The sequence below is a fragment of the Dipodomys spectabilis genome, unplaced genomic scaffold, assembly GCF_019054845.1.
Source record: "Dipodomys spectabilis isolate Male_0828 unplaced genomic scaffold, ASM1905484v1 ptg000138l, whole genome shotgun sequence".
Lineage (NCBI taxonomy): Eukaryota > Metazoa > Chordata > Mammalia > Rodentia > Heteromyidae > Dipodomys > Dipodomys spectabilis.
In genome coordinates this window covers 7,792,625-7,803,960 of record NW_024870815.1, presented here as the reverse complement: position 1 = coordinate 7,803,960, position 11,336 = coordinate 7,792,625, and the positions used below count along the sequence as shown (strand labels likewise).

The window sequence follows — 11,336 nt, the reverse complement described above, 5'->3', positions numbered from 1 at the left end:
AGCACTCTATCCCTAGAGGTACCAGAAGTGAAGTTCCCACTTAAATGTTATGAATGCCTTCACAGGACTAGAATTCATATACCTTTTTTTCATTCACACGAAGTAATATATATTTTTTAATCATAGCAAATTACCTCAGAGCAATTTGGAAGACTGGCAGCACCCCTCCCCTCCTGCATACCCAGGTGTCGGAGGATGGGCCTAGGAATAGGAGAGGCCCAAAGGGGCAGCTGTGCTATGCTGAAAACTGGCTTTTCCAAGCCTGACCTACTTGCGAGCTGGGCCTGCCACTCACATTGAGCTCCCCCAAATTACACAGTGGCTTTGCAATCCGGGGCTCAGCATGGACCACAAAATACATCCTTGGTGTGCCTAAGCCCGATTTGAACCCTCAGTTTCCAGCAGTAAGATGCAAGTCCATTGTGATGCTTACACAATAAGAGAATAACCCCTTCCCACACAAGACACAATTTGGCATTTTTATGGTTTGTATACTTTACCCCCAACTTAAAAAAAAAAACAAAACAGCTACACCTTTCACAACAATAATTTCATCATTCTTGACATGCACCAGAACGTCTGTGAACGTTTTATATTGCTCCTGATTTCAAAATACAAAGGAAATTAATTCCTAGTTTCTAAATGTTCACTATTCTTTGCAAGACCTAGGTTGAGTCTTGATAATACTTTATTACTCATATCTCATAGTTGTTGTTGTTTTTCCTGAAGGCACAGAATACACCATGGTAATTTATGCAGATAAAGTCCTGTGTTGTTCACACAGGAATGTCGACACACTGCAAGGGAATCCAACATACCATCTTCGTTTATACCAGAGTTATAACTTATTGAGCTGGGTGCTGGCGGCTCATGCCTGTAGTCCTAGCTGGCTCAGGAGGCTCAGATCCAAGGATCACATTTAGAAGCCATCCAGAGCAGAAAGATCTATGAGATTTTCATCTCCAATTAATCATCCAAAAGTTGAAAGTATCCTTCTGGCTCAAGTGGTAGGTATAGTGACAGCTTTGGGCAGGAAAAGAGCCAAAAAGAGGGAGAAGTTCTGAGTTCAAGTCCCCAGTATGAGCACATAAACAAAAAAAGAAGAAAGAAGGAGGGGAGGGGGGGAGAGGGAGGGGGAGGAAGAGAGGGAGAAGGAGAGAGAGAGAGAGAGTGGGGGAGAGAGAGTGGGAGAGTGGGGGGGAGAGGAGAGAGAGACAGAGAGAGAGGTTATTTGAGATCAACTTTTCTAGACAGGAAAATGTGGGTTAAAATGGAGAGAGCGCGCTCATTTCAGATAAGTTTTCTAGACCTGAAAATATAGGTAGGAAAGGAAGAAGGAAAGGGCTCCTTGCGGTAGGTTGAATGGATCTGATCCCGTCGGTTAACCCGGCGTGCTGACACGTTTCGTGGGCAGCGCATCGCTGGGCGTCCGTCTGCAGGATTCGATTTCAGACGTGAATGGGGCGCGTTTGTTTCACACGTGCACGCACGCACACACACAGATGGCCCTCCAGTCTGAGCACCCCGCCTGGGCAGTCCTGGTGAGCGGCGGGCAGGAGCCCCGCGCCCCTCCTGGGGAGTGAAGGCGGCTCTTTGTTCGAAGCTCCCCCCACCCCCGCCGCTCCCGGGGGCCGATCCCGCGAAGGGACCGGGGAGCTGCGGCACCCCGATCCCAGGCCTTCCCTCCGGGTTTTCCCTTTCCTGTCCTTACGTGCACCCCCCCCCCCCCCTGTCCCGCCCGCGCCCTGCAGGGTCCCCGCCCCGCGCCGTCCCCGCCGCGGGCTCCGGGCCGCCCCGGGCGGGAGGGGAGGGGAAGGGGGGGGGGTCCTCCCTCCTCCGACGATCGCCCCCAGCTGGCCGGGCTCGGCCAGCCCCGGAACCGGCCCTGTGCGCCGTGCGCCGTGCGCCGGCGGCGGCGGCGCGAGTTAATAAACAGTTAAGTTTGGAAGACTGGGCAGACACGTTGAGGGGGAGTTACCAAACCCGGCAGCAAAAACATCCCGGCGCATTCCTGGGGCGCCCGGGGCTGCCAGCATCTGATTAGAACCATATCTCCCTCGCGCCGGGAGTGGCCGCGCGGCTCCCAGGCTCCCGGCCCGCGGCTATTTAAGCGGAGCCCACCGAGTCGGCGGCCGCTGCAGCCGGGGAGGCTCCGGGGCGGCCGGGCGCGGGACCGTCATGCGCGCTTCGCCCAGGCGCTAGCTGGCTAGCCGGTGAGTCCGCGGTGCGCCCCGTCCCCGGGCGGTGGCTCCACACTTGGGTGCGACCTCCTCGCCCCCCCCTCCGGCTAACTTCTCCCGCCCCCTCCCATCCCCACCTCCACCTTGGGCGCAGAACCTGGGGGAGGTGGGTGGAGGGGGGGGGGGGGACGGACGGGCGGAGGAGGAGGGCGGGTGTGCGGGTCTTGGGAAGAAGAAGGGGTGGGCCTGATCAGGGCGATCGCTTTCCGAGGACCGCGTTTACCTAGGAGGTCTGGTTCCAGATGTGGCGTTAACAAGCGCCCGTGCGTGCGCGTGTGCGCGCGCGTGTGTAAGAGCTCGGCGGGCCGCCTCGGGAAGACGCCGGCGTGGCTGCGATCACCTTCTTAACTCCCGAAAGGTGTTTATTTCATTTTAATTAACTCGTGAATGGAGGGGGGGGGGGGGACCTGGCTGGTGCCTGTGGTCCTGCGGGTTGACAGCATCTGGGACTAGAATGTGAACTTTGTCTTAGGCGGGCATTCCTGAGAAAGAATCTGCCCGGGGGACTTCGGGAGCTTGTTCCAAATCCCTGAAGGTGTTCGATGGCGCTGGCCTGACTGCTGTAAACGGCTGGGAAGGGCGGGATGGAGGTGGGGGGAGACTGAGAATTGTCCAGAATCGGGGGGGGGGGGTGATGAATGGGTTAAATCCTTCGAGTCGCAGTCAAGCTAGCGGTTTCATGGGTTTTCATCGCATCGCTCTGTCTCTGTTACTTGTCTTTCCTTCTTGACTTCATCCTTAGCGTGGAATTCTAGTCCTTGGCCGGATTCGGCAGGGAACTCTTGGAATCCAAAGGGAAATCTAACTGGATTAAAAACACTTACAGAGTCTCGACGTTATCTCCACGCTAGCCACCCCCTGCCTTCCCCCTTTCACCCCCCCTTCTCTCTCTCTCTCTCTCTCTCTCTCTCTCTCTCTCTCTCTCTCTCTCTCTCTCTCTCTCTGTGTTTGGAAGGAAAAGATCTGCTCTATGAAATGCGAAGAGCAGGAACAAGCCTCCAGACACATGGAAAGACTTAAAAATTATGGAGGGGCGACTTCATGAATAGTAAATGTTGCTGTTGCTCTATAAAGTGACTTAATGAAAGAATTTCTGGCCCCAATCAGGCAAAGTAGGAGAGTGGGGGAGAAGGAGGCAAGACAACTCAAACTGAAATAATGGCAGCTACAAAAACAAACAAAAAACAATGTCGTGGAGATGTCTGACATGATAAGGCTCCTGGAATGGCTTTGATGGGGTATATAATTGATCTTGCTTCCAGTCTTGAGGTGGGCTCCCCACACAGAAGGGTCTATTGGCAGTTGGAGAAGGAGGAAGGGGCTGGGGGAGCCCCCCCCCCGCAGCTACCAATGGCTTGTCCTCATGCCCCCTTTCTTCCCCTTGATTAGGCTGCCCTTCTCTGACCCGATGCCCACTCACCCCAGCTTCCCTCTCTCCCCTCAGTGAAGGAAATAAACCTCAACAATGTTGTGAGTTCATTGTCTTGAGAATACGGGCTTTCCTTAAGTATCTGTAGAAAGACCTTTTTGGTAAAGTACTGGGTATCTGAAAAAAAGAAACACTGCATTTCATGAACCTTGGATATAACGTCTCCAGGAGAAAGCACAAAGAAGGTCTCATGGTCTTTTCCAAAGCATATTGCAGGAGCAGATTCCAGATTCTTAGTTTCTTCCTAAGGCCAACTGGATTCTTTCCTTCTGTATTTGCTGAATAACTTTCTCCTTTTCCTCCTACTCCGAGCCCTGTCCCTTCATATCCAATCTCTGCCCTAGAAACTGGTTATTCTTAAACTACACTGCAGAAAAGTGGAAAAATGCCTTCTACCTTTGAGCTCTAGTATGTATTCATTTGCCATTCTGTGATGATTCTGTGTATGGCGGAGCACACACAATTGATCTTTACCTGAGGAGATGAGCGAGGTGAAGGAAGGAAGACAATATTCATTAAAAGCCATTCCTAATATGTGAAGGACAAAATCCAGAGTTTACATTTCTACCACAGACTTTATGGGTTTAGAATTTAACTAAAAGTCCAAATTCCTGTTCATTAAGCCTATTTGGTGTCTTGCTCCAAAGGTTGGAGGGATTTCAGTCCTCTTATTAGAGTGGAAGAGTTTTGCTTTTAAGGCTCTTGGTTGGTATGACAATGGTGTAGGGCCTCTGGAAGTTGCTGACTGGATGGATGGTCAGGGTGATATTTCTTGGCCTGCTTACTCATGCCTGAATTATCTGAGAATTAAGAGAGCTGGGGAATGTATGATTTGCTGAGTAGCTCATGGCCAGTAGGAGTGTTTGTAGAGAAATAGATAATTAATATATTGCTATTTCATTGCTTATCTATTCTTGTATGTCTGTAGGCCCAAGTGTGCAACTAACTATACTTTGATCTGGTTGGGTTTTTTTGTTTTGTTTTTTTGTTTTTCGTGGGGGTTTTGTGGGTTTTGTTTTTGTTTTTTGGTCATGGGGCTTGAACTCTGGGCCTGGGCGCTGTCCCTCAGCTTTTCAGCTCAAGGCGAATGTTCTACCACTTGAGCCACAATGCCACCTCTGGTTTTCTGGTGGTTCATTGCCTATAAGAGTCTCACAGACTTTGCTGCCCGGCTGGCTTTGAACCAAGATCCTCAGATCCTAGCCTCAGCTAGGATTACAGGTGTGAGCCACCACACTGGTGACCAGCACCTGGCTAGTTTTGTAAGTGGTGTGTGTGTGTGTGTGTGTGTGTGTGTGTGTGTGTGTGTGTGTGTGTGTGTGTGTGTTTCCTTTCATTCTTTCAACTGGGGGCGTTATTAGTATTCTTAAAGACAAAGCTAAGATGCTCAAATATGTGGGACAACGACTTACTGAACACTGAGTTCTCCAGGTGTTTAAGTTGTCCTAAGGCTAGCCAGAACTTATATCTCCCTAGCTAGAAGGAGAGTTTGCAACGTGACTGGCCAGGGAGGTTTAGGAACTGACTAAACACAAAAACTTTCTATCCCTCAGACAGAAATGGAACCAGAATCAGATTGGCAGTATGAAACACCTGAATAACACAATGTGGTATTTTAAAATTCTTACTAGTGTGGCTGTGTAATTTTAAAGTTGAAGCAGCGCCACTAAATGTTACAGAGGTTAGTCAGAGTTACACTAAGATGGACTAGCTTTGACATATCCTAAGTGTATTTGAGACTTCTAAGTCATAGTATCCTCACAGATTAATCATGTGACTCTGAAGGAAAGTAGGCTATCATGTTTTATTTGGGAGGTAAAACCCAGACAAATGGCTGAGCGAAGAACTAATAATACTTGGTGTAGACACGAAGGGCTCGCTTTCACAGTGTAACCACTTAGCACAATTGGTTAGTGACTGAAGACCTGAGTTTTGAAGTCTCATTCCAAATATGATCTCCACAACTTCTCTAATCTGAAGAACAATAGTGCCTATTCCTGGATTGTTGGGAAGATAAGATAATCTATTGATTTAGAATACCTTGGTTAATAGATGTTAGGTTATTTGTTTTGGCCCCCTGAACAACTAAACTGTACATTGCTATGAGTACTGAAAGCAAATGGAGAATTTCTTCATCAAAATAGGATACCACCTACCTACCTACCTGAAAAAAATGTTAATCTTTCAAGCACTTAATATTCACAAAGTCAGAATGTTAGCTTGTGTTCACGCTAGAACAGACAGAGAGTTACTCTCTGTTCTCAGCCTGCTGTTTGGTTTGGTCAAAATGACCTCTTGTCTTGTTTAAGTCTTCCCCACACCCTCTCAGACTCCCTACAGAGAAGGAGCAATCCTTCCACTGAAGTCAGCAGTCTAGCCAAGGAAGTGGGAAGGGAGGGACCACCCGGACTAAACTGAGAAACTAGACTAGAATTGAACATTTTTCCCAGGATGTGCAGGGCCTCATCCTATCCTTGCCCACATAGCTGGGCAGGTTGCCATGGTTACTCCCCCTTCCTCATCCTTCTCCAACCCTGGAAGGAAGCTTGCCTCTAGACCAAGCAGAATCGGAACAGATTGCTTCCTGGTTAAAAAATGGAAATGACTAAATGAAGTAGAATCTCCTCTCTACTTGCATTACCCTCTTCCTATCCCTCAAACTTATTTGAAGCCCAGGACTTTGTCCCCTTTGCTAATTCTTACGCTATCTAGATAGCAAAACATGGAGGCTTACACAGTTTCAAAAAGAAATTATTGCCTCAATATAGAAGCCACCTGGCAATTTCTGTCTATTATCATGACTGACACAAGCTATCTGGGGGAAAGTAACCTTTAGCTGACGTCAGCTGGTAAGAATTCTGAGTAATGGGGCAGTGGAACTGAATGTTACCAGGAAGCAGAATGGATGACGAATGTCATTTAGATTTTCAGGTAACCACAAAATGAATGGAGAGAGTAAGGTAGGAAGCAGTAATTCTAGAAACTTGAGCCTGAAATACTGTCCAAGAACTCAGCACTAGGCTACCTAACTACCATGAATGAAGGCACTGGGTTCAATCCTCAACACCTCAAAAGTAAAAAACTAACTAAATAAAAAAATACAGCTAAACTTGGAATACATTTGGGTAGTGGAGATGTTTTTAACATTCTCTTGATAAAATGTGCCTCTATTTTTTGCTCAGCAATCTGATTTAGTGTTACTTTGGCATTGGCTTGGGTCCTCATGTGACAGATTTTATGTGGCTTAGACTATACATAAATTCACATGTAGCAAATTAACTCTCAAGCTCTCAAGATTGGACACTTAGCTCAGTGTGTGTTTCATAGATAAAACATTTCTAAGGCCGTGGTTCTTAAGAGTGTGGTCCCCATGCCAGCTCTACTGAACCGAACTCAGAGGAAGGCTTGGCCAGCTGTATTTCAACAAGCTCTCATGTGACCTAAAAGTAACTTCTATAAATCACTTTTATGATTCAGTTGTTCAGTGGAAAGTATAAGAAAATATTTGAAATAATGCTTTAAACTAGTCATGGAAATAATGAAGCAAAAGCATTTAAACACCATGGATGAATCTTAGAATGTAGAAAGATAAAAAAGTACAGTTATCTAACTTGGTCATTTTCCCCAATATCTCAAATTTTGCCTTCTTAATCCAAAGAATACCAATATACGCCTTTGTTTTGTCTTATCACTCCACTTCTAAATCTTTTGTCCTCTGCTCAAGTTTTTAAAGAGTATAATTAATCTCCATTTATTAGGAGACTGTCTTAGTTATTTTTTTTTTTAAACTCCAGTAAACCTACCCTTTTTTCTAACTCCAGTAAACCACTACCCTTGAACCAGATGGTTTTCTCTAACCCATAAAATATTTTGTTTTGTTTTTCATGCTCTGTCCAGAATACAGATGAAGGCCCCCCATAAATGAGTCTATTGCACTTAATTTTTATGGAGCCTTATGTTTGACTTGACTTTAAATAACAGGAAAGAGAAAAAAAACATTTCTTAGTGCTAATATGATTAGCTCTAAGTGGTAGAGCTAGGATTCAAGCTTCAAACTTTACAAACAGAATCCCCATGTTTATCTGAATAATAAGTATCATGCCACATTTGCAGTGGGGGAAAAAAAATCATAGAAGAAACCAATGAAGCAATGTCCAGAAAGTCTAACCATCAGCAGACCTTCACTGGAATTACAGCTCTCCCATTTCTCAGAAATGCTACTCAGAGTTTCTGGCCCTTAAGTCCCACACCCACCTTGCAAAACCATCCTAAGAATGACTAGTCCTACACAGAGACTGATGTTTGGCCGGGATCATACTTCAGACTGAAAAATACAAGGGTGTGATCCTTCAGTAGCAAATTGGAGCTCTGGTTTTAAGGAGATAGGTTAGTGGTTAAGACCTTGGGTTCTGAACTACAAATGACATGTCCACAAGCCAGCTTTGCTGTACAAGAGAAGAAGTATAACATTTGAGTTTCATTTTTTCCATCAGTAAAATGAGTTGCCTTGAAGGTAAAAAGAGAAGGGAAAACAAAAACAAGATTCCTTAGAGCAACTGAGGCACTTACTAAGGTGATATTAGAAAATGTTCTCATTTTTTGGTGTTTTTTGTTGTTGTTTTTTTCTTTTTGGTTGATCATAGGCCTTGAACTCTGGGCCTGGGGACTGTCCCTCAGCTCTTCAGCTCAAAACAAGTGCTCTACCACTTGAGTCACAGAGCCACTTCTGTTTCCTGAATGGTTTATTGGAGATAAGAGTCTCCTGGAGTTTTCTGCCCCGGCTTGCTTTCAACAGCAATCTTCAGAACTCAGCTTCCTGAGTAGCTAGGATTACAGGTATGAGCCATCAATGCCCGGCTCCTTGATGAGTTTTAGACAAGCTAATTTGTAGAGAATTTACGCTGAAAATTTGACCACTTTTCCTTAAAGTCATGAAACTATTGAATGTGAGTTCCAATAGAATACTGCAGCACTTCATTCATGAATGAGTAGAAATGAACATTAACTTTTAAATTACCACTGTAATATAGGCAAGACAATTAAATCTACTTAACAGTCTAGAGTTAATCCATACCCTCTAAACTGGAAATTGAAAAATAATCCTTTCCTTTCCTTGCTCCAGACTGGACTCAACAAACCTTCCTTCCTTCTTCCCTCCCTCCCTCCCTCCCTCCCTCCCTCCCTCCCTCCCTCCCTCCCTCCCTTCCTTCCTTCCTTCCTTCCTCCCTCCCTCTTTCCCTCCCTCCCTCCCTCCCTTCCTTCCTTCCTTCCTTCTTTCCTTCCTTCCTTCCTTCTTTCCTTCCTTCCTTCCTTCTTTCCTTCCTTCCTTCCTTCCTTCCTTCCTTCCTTCCTTCCTTCCTTCCTTCCTTCCTTCTCTTCCTTCCCTTCCTTGCCTTCCTTCTTCCTCTGCCTTCCCCTCCTCCCCCCCCCCTTCCTACTCGTTCTCCTTCTCTTCTTCCTTAATTTTTGAGAGAGGGACTCAGCATGTAGCCCAAGCTGGAACTTCGCAGCATCCAAGTGCTAGGATTGCAAATGCATACCAATGCATTCAGCTTTCATTTCTCATATTTTTAAATGTTTGATTAGGACTAAGTTCTGTTCTGATTGCTTGTGATATATAATTTATAGACTAAAGTACATTTTATTTTATGCTCTTTAAGTAGTTTTACAAAGAGGGTTCAACAAAATCAGTTTATAAATACAACTCATCTTGGTAGTGCAGTTTTTTATTTTGTGATTTTGATTAACCTTTAGTGCAATAGAAATAAGCCAAGTGTGTTTGAATATATACCAGATGGTTGGCATATTGTATGAATAACACTGAACCAGGTGGGTTTTGGCTGCATTGTTAAACCATACAGTTGTTCTGCTAGCCAGAAGATCAGAAATCACAATGATTATACATAGTAGGTGCTCCAATGTTTATGCTTTAAGGAAAGTCATGGTTATACTTTAATTATATCAGCACTGGATCCTATTGCTGTAAATTGTTTTATGTTTTATTGTTGCTGTTGTTATATTTCCTTAAATTATTTATTCCCCCTTGTCCTCTAAAATTGGATTTGGTTCTATTTGATCTCACTTTTGAAACAGAAAGCAAATATGTAGCTAATGGGACAGGCTCATCTATCAATAGTTAAGTGATACTGAGGTTCCATTTTCATTTCTACCTGGACCAAGGTTCAATTATAGGTAAGACTCAGAAGACATGCTTATAGTTTCAATTTAAACAACTATTTAAAAAATTTATTTCATGTCCAAGGTACCTTTTACAGTGTATTTGATGTAGAGTTGTTTGCTTAATTGCCTGATAACTTGTTGGTTTGTTTTGAGGAGGGATAGATTTCTGATTTATCTGGCTCTCTGAAGTTCTCAATGATAAAAAAAAAAAGGTTGTTATTGAAAATTGGATGCAAATATTGACCTTACAAATGCTGGAGGACATATGTCAAGTGCTGTCTACAAAAAAAGTTATAGAAGAATATAAATGCTTATGTAGCACCTAGTTGTTTGTTCGTTTACTTCTGTGCCAGTTCTGGTATTTGAACTCAGTGCCTTGTCCTCTTGCTTGTCTTTTTCATTTAAGGCTGGCACTCCATTACTTGAGGGATACCTTCACTTCTGGCTAAGTCTCATAGATGCAGGCTAGTTTCAGACCATAATCTCTAGATCTCAGCCTGCTGAGAAGCTAAGATTATGGGTGCGGGACACCAGCCCCTGGCAGAATTTTATTATAACTAAGGGATCAAGGGTGCTATATAGCTTAAGAGGAAGAGTCACTGGGATTGGCCTTTAAGGAAAAGATGCAAGTCAGATAAGCAAAGGTCAGTTGAGAAGATGCAGTGTAGGAAGTAACACAAAGAAATCACATAGGTGAGCAAGTAAAGGTTTTGACCAAAGATTGAACTTTGAAAGTTTGGCCAAGTGAGAACACAGGTGGCAGAGAGCTATGAGACCCTATTGCATGGAAAGAAGAGATGACTTATACCAACCCATAGATATCAGACTAAGAATTCAGATTTGTATTTGTTAAGCAGACCCCTTCATTTAAGCAGAAAAGTTACATGTTGACTCAGAGGAGTTAACCTAGCTATGAGGATGCATGAATTCCAGTGGAGACTGATTAGCAACTAAAAAAGTATATTCCATTAAAAGATAACAAAGTAAAAGTTATTTAAATCTAATTAATGAGCAAAAGAATATTCATCTTTGTTGTTTCATTGCTTTTTTGTTTTGTTTTGTTTTTCACACAAGATTCAATATGTAGCCAAGGCTAGTCTCGAACCTTCTTGCCTCAGTCTCCTGAGCGTCAGGATTGCAGGCATGCTCCACCTCACTTCATTGTGTGTTGCTCAGTGTTTTAAAGTACACTGCTCTTTACCAGACTGTGTAGGCCCTTAGAAAAGCAGACAAATTATTCTCTACCCTCAAAAGCTTTGCTGAATTGAGAGGAGAATTTTACATGAGGCAAGTGGTAAGTTACAGCCAGTGTGGAAAAAATAATATGGCTCATAAGGGATCAGTAGAAATCTCCCTGAGACTACACATCTTGTGTGAGCTTTAAATGACACATAAGTAAGTGAAGAAAGTCAGTGTTAACAGGGAAGGAAGACACTAACAGAAGCCTGGTATATTCTTGTCTGTCTTCAGGGAAAAGAGAAGGGAAC

At 44.4% G+C, this 11,336-nt stretch overlaps 1 protein-coding gene across 2 annotated transcripts in view; it reads left to right on the top strand.

The window, feature by feature from the left end:
* The first annotated feature begins 1,953 nt into the window (after nt 1–1,953).
* Nucleotides 1,954–11,336, top strand: part of Dab2 (DAB adaptor protein 2) — a 51,520-nt gene continuing 42,137 nt past the window's right edge. The window contains exon 1 of one of the 2 annotated variants that reach the window (XM_042690497.1): nt 1,954–2,213. The gene's annotated coding sequence lies outside the window, so the exon portion shown is untranslated. The remainder of the gene's footprint in view (nt 2,214–11,336) is intronic. The other variant, XM_042690498.1, reaches the window with a different exon arrangement.